This window comes from Apium graveolens, chromosome 5 (assembly GCF_009905375.1).
Source record: "Apium graveolens cultivar Ventura chromosome 5, ASM990537v1, whole genome shotgun sequence".
Lineage (NCBI taxonomy): Eukaryota > Viridiplantae > Streptophyta > Magnoliopsida > Apiales > Apiaceae > Apium > Apium graveolens.
The window spans coordinates 248,349,977-248,361,095 of record NC_133651.1 but is presented as its reverse complement, the minus strand read 5'-3'; the positions used below and the strand labels follow the sequence as shown (position 1 = coordinate 248,361,095).

At 37.6% G+C, this 11,119-nt stretch overlaps 1 non-coding gene across 1 annotated transcript; it reads left to right on the top strand.

Moving 5' to 3' along the window:
* Nucleotides 1-1,259: 1,259 nt before the first annotated feature.
* LOC141663043 (small nucleolar RNA R71) lies at nucleotides 1,260-1,366 on the top strand. The gene has a single exon (XR_012551130.1). It is a non-coding gene; the product is annotated as a small nucleolar RNA R71 (small nucleolar RNA).
* Nucleotides 1,367-11,119: the final 9,753 nt, after the last annotated feature.

The following is an 11,119-nucleotide window of genomic DNA, read 5'->3' as shown; positions in this document are numbered from 1 at the left end:
TATCCTTGAATTTTTACTGTATAATTTACTGGAAAATCAACCAAGTATTCTATGGCGACTAGAGTATCCTTTGGATTTTCTTCTATGGTGACCAGCATTTGTATGGCTCTATGGCGAGCAATTGAGCTCTATGGCGACCAATTGAGCTCTATGGTGACCACTTGAGCTCTATGGCTACCACTGGAGCTCTATGGCGACCACTGAAGCTCTATGGCGACCACTGGAGCCCTATGGCGAACACTGGAGCCCTATGGTGACCACTAGAGCCCTATGGCGACCACTGGAGCTCTATGGCGACCACTGGAGCCCTATGGCGACCATACTTACATTTCTATGGCGATCAGAGTGAAGAGTCTTTTGCCTTAGAATATTTTGCTTCTGTTTTTCCATTCTTCACTGTATCAACACCTTCTTATGTTATTGAATTAAAATCCATTCTTGTATACTAATGTTTGGTGCACTGGTGTGCTTCACAAACAACTAGCATTGAGAGAACCTAATTCAATTTATCTTGTATTTCTGAGTTGATACAGATTCATTGAATATCCATTGCTTCCAACATTGACTGTCAATAAACAACTGTACTTTTACTGGAATCCTTTCTGGTACTTTAAACAACGTCTTCATTGCTACTACAATCTTGAACACTTCATTCACTGTTCTTACCGACACTTGAACATAAAAATGAGCTCCCGTCAGTGAGTATAACTTCAAGACTGCAACTGTCTTTTTTAACCTCTGTTTATACCATGTCTTCAGTTCTTCAGATTCCTATGCTTCAAACACTGTCTATCTTAAATCAATGTCAATACACTGAAATTTTCTGGTAGCACTTTATACACTGAATCTTCATCATTTCTAAAACCCTGAAAGTCTTTAACCTTTATTCTTCACTAAGGCATGAAAATATTAATGAACTTCTTTCAGTGACCTGTAAACAGACTTCAAGACTTCTTCTAATCTTTTGATTCTTTGTATTCTCCTTATCTTCATTCATCCTGATTTCTTGTGTAGTCGTAGTATTATTAACATGTCATGTTCTTGTGTTGTTCTCGTGTTGAGTTATCATGTAACTGTTCATACAGCTACGCAGTCTCACCAACAGATTCTGGTATCCATTAGCATCCATCAGTTCGATCAATTCATAAGCTTCATTGTAGCTCTTAGCCCACAAGGCTCCTCATGATGCTGCATCGAGCAAGGGTCTAGAAGTAGCACCCAGTCCATTGTAGAAACAGTTTATAATCATCGAGTCAGGCATGCCATGGTGTAGGCACTTCCTTAGCATCTCCTTATATCGATCCCAAGCCTCACACAAAGATTCTCCAGTTTGCTGTGTAATTTGAGTAAGAGCATTCCTGATTATAACAGTCTTTGCCATAGGAAAGAATTTAGTGAGAAACTTTTGAGCAAGATCCTCCCATGTGGTGATAGACCCTGGTGGTAGAGAATGTAACCAGCACTTTGCCTTATCCCTCAGAGAAAATGGGAAAAGTCGCAGCTTGATAGCATCTTCAGTCACCCCATTGAACTTGAAAGTGTCGCAGATCTCGATGAAATCCTTGATATGCATGTTGGGGTCTTCTGTAGGAAAACCCCCAAACTGAACTAAGTTATGTATCATCTGAATCATGCTCGACTTGATCTCAAAGGTGTTAGCCGAGATGGCTGGTCTGATGATGCTCGACTGAATATCATTGATCTTAAGCTGAGATTAGTCCATCATAACCTTAGGAATTTCTGCTTGATCTCCCATCACTACTAAAGCTGGTTCCTCGACTTTCTCTTCTTCTACTTTCCCTTCATCCTCAAAAACTTCCCTTCGAATCACTACAGCTTCTTTCTCGTTTTGATCCAAAGTTCTCTTACGAGCCCGCGAACGCGTATGCATACACGCTCTCTAGGGTACCTGAAACACGACAGGGAAAATAGTAGGTAAGTAACAATGTCCGAGTCAATGAACTTTAACGATCACTGATGACGAGCACATAAACTAAAAGTTAACACCGAGTCCCCGACAGCGGGGCCAAAATTTTGTTATACGCTAAGCACGCGTTAATAATACACGCAAGTATATGTGATGGAAAGTAATATATAATTATTTCTGGTTCGTTCCCACAAAGACTGGTTAAATTAACTATATGATTTATGTACTTATGCAACAATGATATGGCTATTATTTAATGCTAAGACGAATAACAAAATGGGTTTTGATTATACTACGATTAATATTGAGAATTACTAGAGAACATTAACTAAAGAGATTAAATAGAGTTGAATAATATATGACACAAATATGGGATTCTAACTTCATTAAGTAATTCATTGAATATCCTTTTCATTCTTAACCATAGCATGTAATGGTGATGACACTACTCAGATAACATGAAACTGATACTCGTCAACTTTCGTTGTACGAATACCATACTACCAGACATCCACAAAAGAGATAGAAGCTGAATAGATACCAATTATATTGAGACCCTATATATCTATAGAATTTGACAACATAACGGTTTAATGCACAAGTTATCTATCGTGATTATATAGGGCAAGTAAGATGGTTAAAATTACCTACGAATCATGCATAATAGTAATACATGAACCTATGCTAGCATGGCAAGTTCTATATCCTTAAATTCACTGTCGGTTCATTAAGAATTAACACGCTATCTTATAAGTTCGCGATGCTCATAAGACGAATAAGCACAACCAATACTAGGTTATCATACAATCACCACACACTAAGGCATCGAAATAAATCAACTAAAGAAATCCATAAATAAATCTGATAGAACCCCACGATAATGATTAGCCCATAATCGGACTCTTCATCAACGTGAGTTCCGATGAAAATATGGTATAATAAATGTAGTCTTTATAAACAAATAATAAACAAAGTACGTAATCCAGAGTATTAGGTTCAACAAAACAAGAAACGAGCATCCAAGATTACAGCTTAGAACAAAGATTCACAAGAATAAACTAGATCTTCTTCGCCTTCGTTGAATTGTGCTATAGGTCTTCTCGCCGTCTTCTCCTTAAGCTCTGTTATAAAAAAAAGTCTTTTTATTGTCTTTAAATAGCATCCCAATTTAGCCAAAAGCCCAGAAAAACAGTCTTCTAATTGAAACAGGAAACTAGATTACCGACCTGGCGCCGCCGCGCGCTTCACCAGCGCGGGCGCACTGACATTCTGCTTCTCTGGCACGACCGCGCGCTAGCACAGCGCGGGGTCGCCATTCTTTTGGAAAAACTGGAATTACCTTCTTTTATTGCTGAAAGAGTTGGTCTTCATGAGCCTTTATTTCTTGGACACCATCCTAACACCATATTAGCATCAAATTAATGTTTATTCACCTGAATCCCAGATTAATGCCTGAAATGCAAAAACACTAGAAAACACATTAAAACACCAACAACTTGAGTACAAATACAGCAATTCAAAGCTTAATGGAGCATTATAAAGTGTCATAAATGCCACTAAACACTTATTAGGAGTATGCAGCAAAGCAATACAACCCTCTGGTTTTCAGCAACCGCATTAGGCACCAAGACAACAACTCCAGCTGCAACAATCTAATGAAAAAACTGAATTGGAGGAGTTGACGCTCATGTGCAAGAGCCAGGCGGTTTTTATTAAGACCTTGGAGAATCAAATTGGGCAGATTGCCAATGCCTTGCTGAATCGACAACCTGGTACACTCCCTAGTGATACTGAAGTGTCAGGAAAGAAGGAAGCAAAAGAGCAGGTTAAGGCAATTACATTGAGGTCTGGGAAGGTTGCAAGCCAAGAAAAAGTTCAAGTTCCATAATCTGAAGATGTGGCTAAAGAAGAAGTGCAGAAGGAAGCAGAAGTGGAACCAAGGAAGAAAACTGTGGAACACACTCCTCCTGAGGGTAATATAGAGGAGAAACAGATGTATCCTCCACCTCCTTTTCCTAAGAGGCTGCCAAAGCAAAAAATGGATAAGCAGTTTGCTAAGTTTCTGGAGGTGTTCAAGAAACTTCATGTCAACATACCTTTCGCTGAAGCTCTTGAACAGATGCTTAGCTATCCGTATTTTATGAAAGGTATTCTCTCTCGAAAAATGAAGCTCGATGAAATAGAGACAGTTTCTCTCACGGAAGAATGCAGTGATGTGTTGTAACAGAAGTTGCCTCCGAAATTTAAAGATCCTGGAAGCTTCACTATTCCTTATACCATTGGAAAAGTGTCATTCGACAAATGCTTGTGTGATTTGGGAGCTAGCATCAATTTGATACCTTTGTCTATCTTCAAGAAGTTGGACTTACCTGATCCAACTCATTTTTCCTGCCGATTTTGTAATTCTTGATTTCAAAGAGGATAAGAAGATTCTCATAATCTTGGGTAGACTATTATTGGTTGTGGGTCGAACCATGATTGATGTGCAGAAAGGTGAGCTCACTATGTGAGTACTCGATCAGGATGTGACTATTAATGTGTCCAATGCCATAAAATTCCCTACTGATAATGAGGAGTGCTTAAAAGTGGAGTTGGTCGATTCTGTGGTTACTTCAGAACTTGATTAAATGCTAAGGTCTGATGCCTTAGAGAAGGCCTTGTTAAAAAATTCAGATAGTGAAGATAATGAAGGTGATGAGCAATTGCAATATTTGAATGCTTCTCCTTGGAAGCGAAGGCTAGATATGCCGTTTGAATCTCTTGGATTGGAATAGCTGAAAAATTCTCCAAAGCGCCTCAAGCCATCTATTGAGGAAGCTCCTACACTCGAGCTTAAGCCTTTTCCTGAATACTTAAGGTATGTTTTTTTAGGTGATGCATCTACTTTTATGGTTATTATTACATTTGACCTTTTAGGTAGTGATGTGGAAAACCTCTTGAGGATTTTGAGCGAGTTCAAATCAGCAATTGGATGGACGATAGTAAATATCAAGGGAATCAACCCTTCTTATTGCATGCATAAAATTCTGCTAGAGGGAGGAAGCAAGCCAACTATTTAGCAATAGAGAAGGCTTAATCTGATCATGAAAGAGGTTGTAAAGATGGAAATTCTCAAGTGGCTAGATGCAGGGATCATCTACCCTATTTCTGACAGTTTTTTGGGTGAGTCCAGTATAGTGTGTGCCAAATAAAGGAGGTATCACAGTGGTTGCTAATGAGAAGAATGAGCTCATTCCTACTCGAACAGTCACGGGGTTGAGAGTTTGTATGGATTACAGGAAGTTGAACAAAGCCACAAGGAAGGATCACTTTCCTCTTCCTTTTATTGATCAAATGCTTGACAGGTTAGATGGGCATGGATACTACTGTCTTCTGGATGGCTATTCAGGCTATAATCAGATTTGCATCCCTCTAGAAGATCAGGAGAAGACTACGTTCACTTGTCCGTTTGGTACTTTTGCCTTCAGAAGAGTTTCTTTTGGTTTGTGTGGTGCACCCCACATTTTAAAGATGTATGATGGCTATCTTCTCTGACATGATTGGTCAGAATGTGGAGGTGTTTATGGATGATTTCTCTGTGTTCGGTGATTCTTTGACGAGTGCTTGCAAAATCTTGGCGTCATTCTTAAAAGGTGTGTTGAGACCAATCTGGTTCTCAGCTGGGAGAAATGTCACTTTATGGTGCAACGGGGCATCATTCTTGGGCACAAGGTCACTATTAATGGTCTTGAGGTGGATAAATCCAAGGTGGGGGTCATTGAAAACCTTCCTCCACTAATTTCTGTTAAGGGAGTCCGCAGCTTTCTTGGTCATCCGGGTTTTTATCAGCATTTCATCAAGGACCTCTCTAAGATCTCTAAACCATTGTGCAATCTTCTAGAAAAAGATGTCTCGTTCAAGTTTGATGACGAGTGTCTAGCTGTTTTTGAGAGCTTAAAGAAGAGCTTGATCACGGCACCTGTTATAACACTACTAGAAAAAGTAAAATAGACATCGGGTAAAAACCGATGTCTATGAACAAAAAAATCCGATGTCTTCGTGGGTGATGTTAAAGACCCCCCATTTAACATCGGTTTTAAATTGATGTTAAAGAAGACGTATAACATTAGTTTTTAAAGATGTTAAATTTCTAATGCATATCTAATCGTAATATATTATCATAATATGATATTTTTATCAATTTAAACATATGTGAGATAAGCAAAATATTTCCATTTACTCATTAAACTGATGTTACTTATACTAGTAACAACGGTTTGAAAGATAAACCGATGTAAACATAATTTTTGACATCGGTTCTTTATTTCAAACCGATATCTATTGGTCATAAACCGATGTCTAAAAACTTTATAACATCGGTTTTTTGTTTTAATTTTTTTTTGTTGTAGTATTTAACATCGGTTTTGTTTGATGCAACTGATGTAAGTGTTCAACTAAAACTGATGTATTAAGTTTTGATAGACATCATTTTGTACTGCAATGATGTATGTACTTTTTTTATTAATGCACATTTTAAAATTAATATATTTTTTAGTTGCAAAACTTCAGTTATCATTACCAAATCAAGATGATAAAGTCTTACAATGACGAAAAACCAGATATATATAATTTTCAAAGATACAACAATAACAATCCGATATTTATTTTAAAAAATAACAACCAAAGTAATTTATATCTTTACTATTCTGAAGAAAGAATAGCAGAACTCTTCTTTTTATCAGATGTCTTGATATATTGTCGTATTCTCTTAATAAGAAAAATTAACCAAGACTCAGATCAGATTTACTTTTCTGGGAAAACGTTAGCTTAATTTATATATATGCATCTGCTTGGCATAAAAAAATGCAACAGATTTACCCAAGTAAGTGCAATCTGCGCCGATTCTTTAATAACATCACCAAGTTGACCAGTGAGATGCAGTCCATACCAATCCAACTGATAAGTGATATCCCAGGTGCTGCAACCCACTCTCCAGTTTCTTTGTCATCAAAGCGTGGAGGCTGTATCAAAGTGTAGGAAAAAAAACCTCAGATCTGCTAAGCATAACAGATATACAACATATAAATCTATAAGAGAACAATTAAAGGTCCGAGAAGAGGACAAGCATTCAGTAAGACTCGGCCAATATGCTTTTGTCTGTATACAAGTATTCCTATATTAGCTAGTTCCAAACACCTAAACCAGCAGCTGGCAAATAATTTCACACATGCTATCTTAAACACGAGTTTTTGTAATTGAAGATAAATGATTACCCCTAATACTTTTTCCAGCATTGATTCATTAAAAAATAATGGTGAATTAAGCTTGAAATCATTTGATATCTCGTGATTGTCACCCATCATTCCATCATTCTAACATTGAAAACTGGTTGTTTATATACAGAACATCAAAAAATACAAGAGGTAGAGCCACCAGGCTTCAGCAAATAATAGCAGAATGTTAGTTTCAAGCATCTCCTTATTATGACTTATTAAATTTACAACAAAGTAGTAAGTTTCAAACAGTTAAATATGACAAGCAGTCACCAAACTGATTTGATATCATATGGAACAACAACTTCAGCATTAACCGGAAAAGGAGGTACCCTGGGCCTCAAACTCACTGGAAATTCAGCATCTCATAGTAGAACTTAATCAGCCACTCAGGCCACACAATGCTAACCGAAACATCAAAATACCTCAGGTGAATAAGTTGATAGCATGGACTCTATTGATACTGCCAAATCAGATGCATACCGCAAGGCCAAGGAAGCTGTTTCAGGTTCCACCAACAATATAAGTTGTGTTTCAAGTTGCAAGTAAGATATCAGAAAAATGGACATAATGAATAAGCAATTAAGCATAAAAGCACCTCACCTGATCCACCAAAGCATACAAGACAACGATGATGCAGGGAAGGCAGCATAAACCGTAATGCCAATGACGCATGCCAGTGTCACGCAAAACACAATAAAGAATACATCAAAAGCCAAATATATTATACAAAGCCTGCGTTAAGATCACATATAATCACTTATTTAGATTTTATTATGATAGTTCAAATTTAAGGAAATAGTATCAAAATGAACCAATATAACCAATAGAGATGAGGGGATTGCTCAACTAAAGCTTGCCCATCAAGGGAGACCAATAAAACCCAAAGATCCACCACACAAAGGAAAACATTGTATTTGCTGATTCCAAATTCTTCACTACAAAACTAAGAATGAAAACAGAGTCAAATGAGCATATAATATATTAACTCCAAGAAATTACCTCAAACTTTCCACAATAAATTATGTTTATCTCGTGCATTTACTCTATATATATGATGTAAGAATACAAGTATTCGGCAGCGAGGTTCGGGTGTATAAACCTGACTTATCATAGCTCACGAATTCGTCTTGAATATAACGATAATGTTATGGACAGAGCTAAAAAACAAGGAGAAAAGATGAGTACGCTGTCCTTCGATGACCGTAATTGAAGGCAACGCGTCCCAGATAACAGGCAACGGGCTTTCTTCACAGTAATCACCATGAGCACTACTAGTTCTTTGTAATTCACATCCACTAAAAAACAAAAACACAACAAAAAAACTAAAACAAAAGTGTAAAAACAAAAATAAAAGAAAAAGAGACACAATCAGTTATATATATAACTGAAAACAACAATAAATCTGTTAAAAAGCTTAAAATTGAAATTTAAAAACCACTTACTAATTTGAGCGGAATAAGGATATATAACAACATAGATAGGCGGATTGGAACTTCATCTGCACCTAGTTAATGTCAAATCAAATGATTTATTGAAAACAATAGTTAGAGTTCATGTAATTGAAAGATATAATTCAAATTAGGGATCTTAATTGTGAGTTCTTGGTTTCAATTTGGAAAGTTAGGTTTTGAATTTAGGGTTCTACGTTGAGAGTTCAGAAAGATGGGTGGAGAGGGGAAGTAAGAGTGATGGGGAGAGAGAGAGATATTCTTCCGTCAGAGAGAGAGAGTTTTGATAGTTTTGATAGCTTTGATTTTTGATTTTGTGTTTTTTTAATGTATATTTGAGGATAAAGTTGAAAAGAGGGGGAAGAGTTGAAAATAAACTATAAGGCAAAACGGGGGAAATTTAAGAGGGAATGATATTTTGGCTAGGGGGAATGGGGAAGGCGCGCTGTTGAAATTTTTTTAACAGACATTTAACATCGGTTCTTCTAAAAAACTGATGTTTATAAGCACAAAAGACATCACTTGCTCAAAACCGATATCTAAAATACTTTTTACATCGTTGAAATAAGCAACCGATGTAAAAGAGGCAATGTCTATTCTACTTTTTCTAGTAGTGTAACTACACCTGATTGGAATGCATCTTTTAAAATGATGTGTGATGCAAGTGACTATACAGTTGAAGCAGTTCTTGGGCAAAGGAAGAATAATATATTTCATGTGGTCTACTATGCTAGTAAGACCCTTAATGGTGCTCAACTGAACTATACTACTACTGAAAAAGAACTCTTAGCCATTATCTACGGTTTTGAGAAGTTTCGATCTTATTTGCTTGGGATAAAGGTGACAGTTTTCACTGATCACGCTTATATCCGCTATCTCGTCTGAAAGAAGGACTCGAAGCCTAGATTGATTCGGTGGGCTCTTTTACTTCAGGAATTTGATTTAGAGATCAAGGACAGAAAAGGTACTGATAATCAAGTCATTGATCATCTATCTCGGTTAGAAGATCCGAGTACAACTTCACAGGATAAGACATTGATTAATGAGTCTTTTTCTGATGTGCAGTTTTTTGGGGTGCAAGAGGAAGAACCGTGGTTCGCAGACATTGTGAACTACCTTGTGAGCAATATTATGCCTCCGGAATTGTCTTCTGCTCAAAGGAAGAAGTTTTTTCATGAGGTGAAGTGGTACATGTGGGATGAGCTATTTCTGTTTAGGCAAGGAGCTGACCAGATCATCAGGAGATGTATTACGTACAGCGAGACGGAGGGTATCTTGCGAGACTGTCATTCGACTGTTTATGGAGGCCACTATGGTGGAGAGAAGACAACAGCTCGTATCCTTCAAGCGGGATTCTTCTGGCCTACTTTATTTAAGGATGTCCATCAGTTTGTTTTGAAATGTGATCGCTTCCAGTGTGTTGGTAATATGTCCAAGAGGGATGAAATGCCTCTTAATGTGCTTCTCGAGGTTGAGGTCTCGATGTTTGGGGGATTGACTTCATGGGGCCATTTGTCTCATCTTGCAATAATCATTATATCTTGTTGGCGGTTGATTATGTCTCGAAGTGGGTGAAAGTCAAGGCTTTGCCGATGAATGATGAAAAGGTAGTGCTAAATTTTCTTCATAAGAAGATATTCACAAGATCTGGGACTCCAAGAGTCATAATCAGTGACAAGGGATCACATTTCTGTAATCGCAAGTTCACTGCTATGATGCAGAGATATAATGTTAATCATCGCATTGCTACATCCTACCATCCTCAGACTAATGGTCAAGCTGAGGTATCTAACAGAGAGATCAAGTGTATTTTAGAGAAAGTTATATGTCCATCAAGGAAGGATTGGTCTTTGAAGCTGGATGAAGCTGTTTGGGTGTATCGAACAGCATACAAGACTCCGCTAGGCATGTCAGGCGGGGCAGCCGCGCTGCACCCCTGTTGAAAAAAAATAGAAAAATTGAAAAATCAAACACAAAATCAAATCTAGCCGAATTTCTTGCTCCCAACTTCCATATTTCCCTCTCCAAATCAGTTTCAAACAAACCATTATTCTCATTATTCCCTTAATCAATTCCCACTTCTATTATAAACCCAATTTTATCCCTACATATACATACACATATACACAATCTTCTCCATCACTTCTCAATTCTCAAACACACAAATCTCTCTTAAACACATCTTTTCTTTCTTATTCGAATTCAATGGCACCCAAGAGACAACGAACCCAAGTTAGCAGCAGAACCATCGATTCTTCGAGTATAGGCGGTGTGAGGCCTAGGTTTTCAACTCCGGAGGTTGAAGCGAAGTATACGAGGTTGCTGTCGAAGCTGATAGCCAAGGAGAGAGGATTTCTACCATCAGGGAGGGATGGTACGTTACTTGATATGATTCTGGACATGGGTTGGGTTGCTTTTTACGAGACACTCGTTGTTGTTCCTATGAGTGTGTTTCGCGAGTTTTACGTGAATGCAAAAGTGGAAAAAAA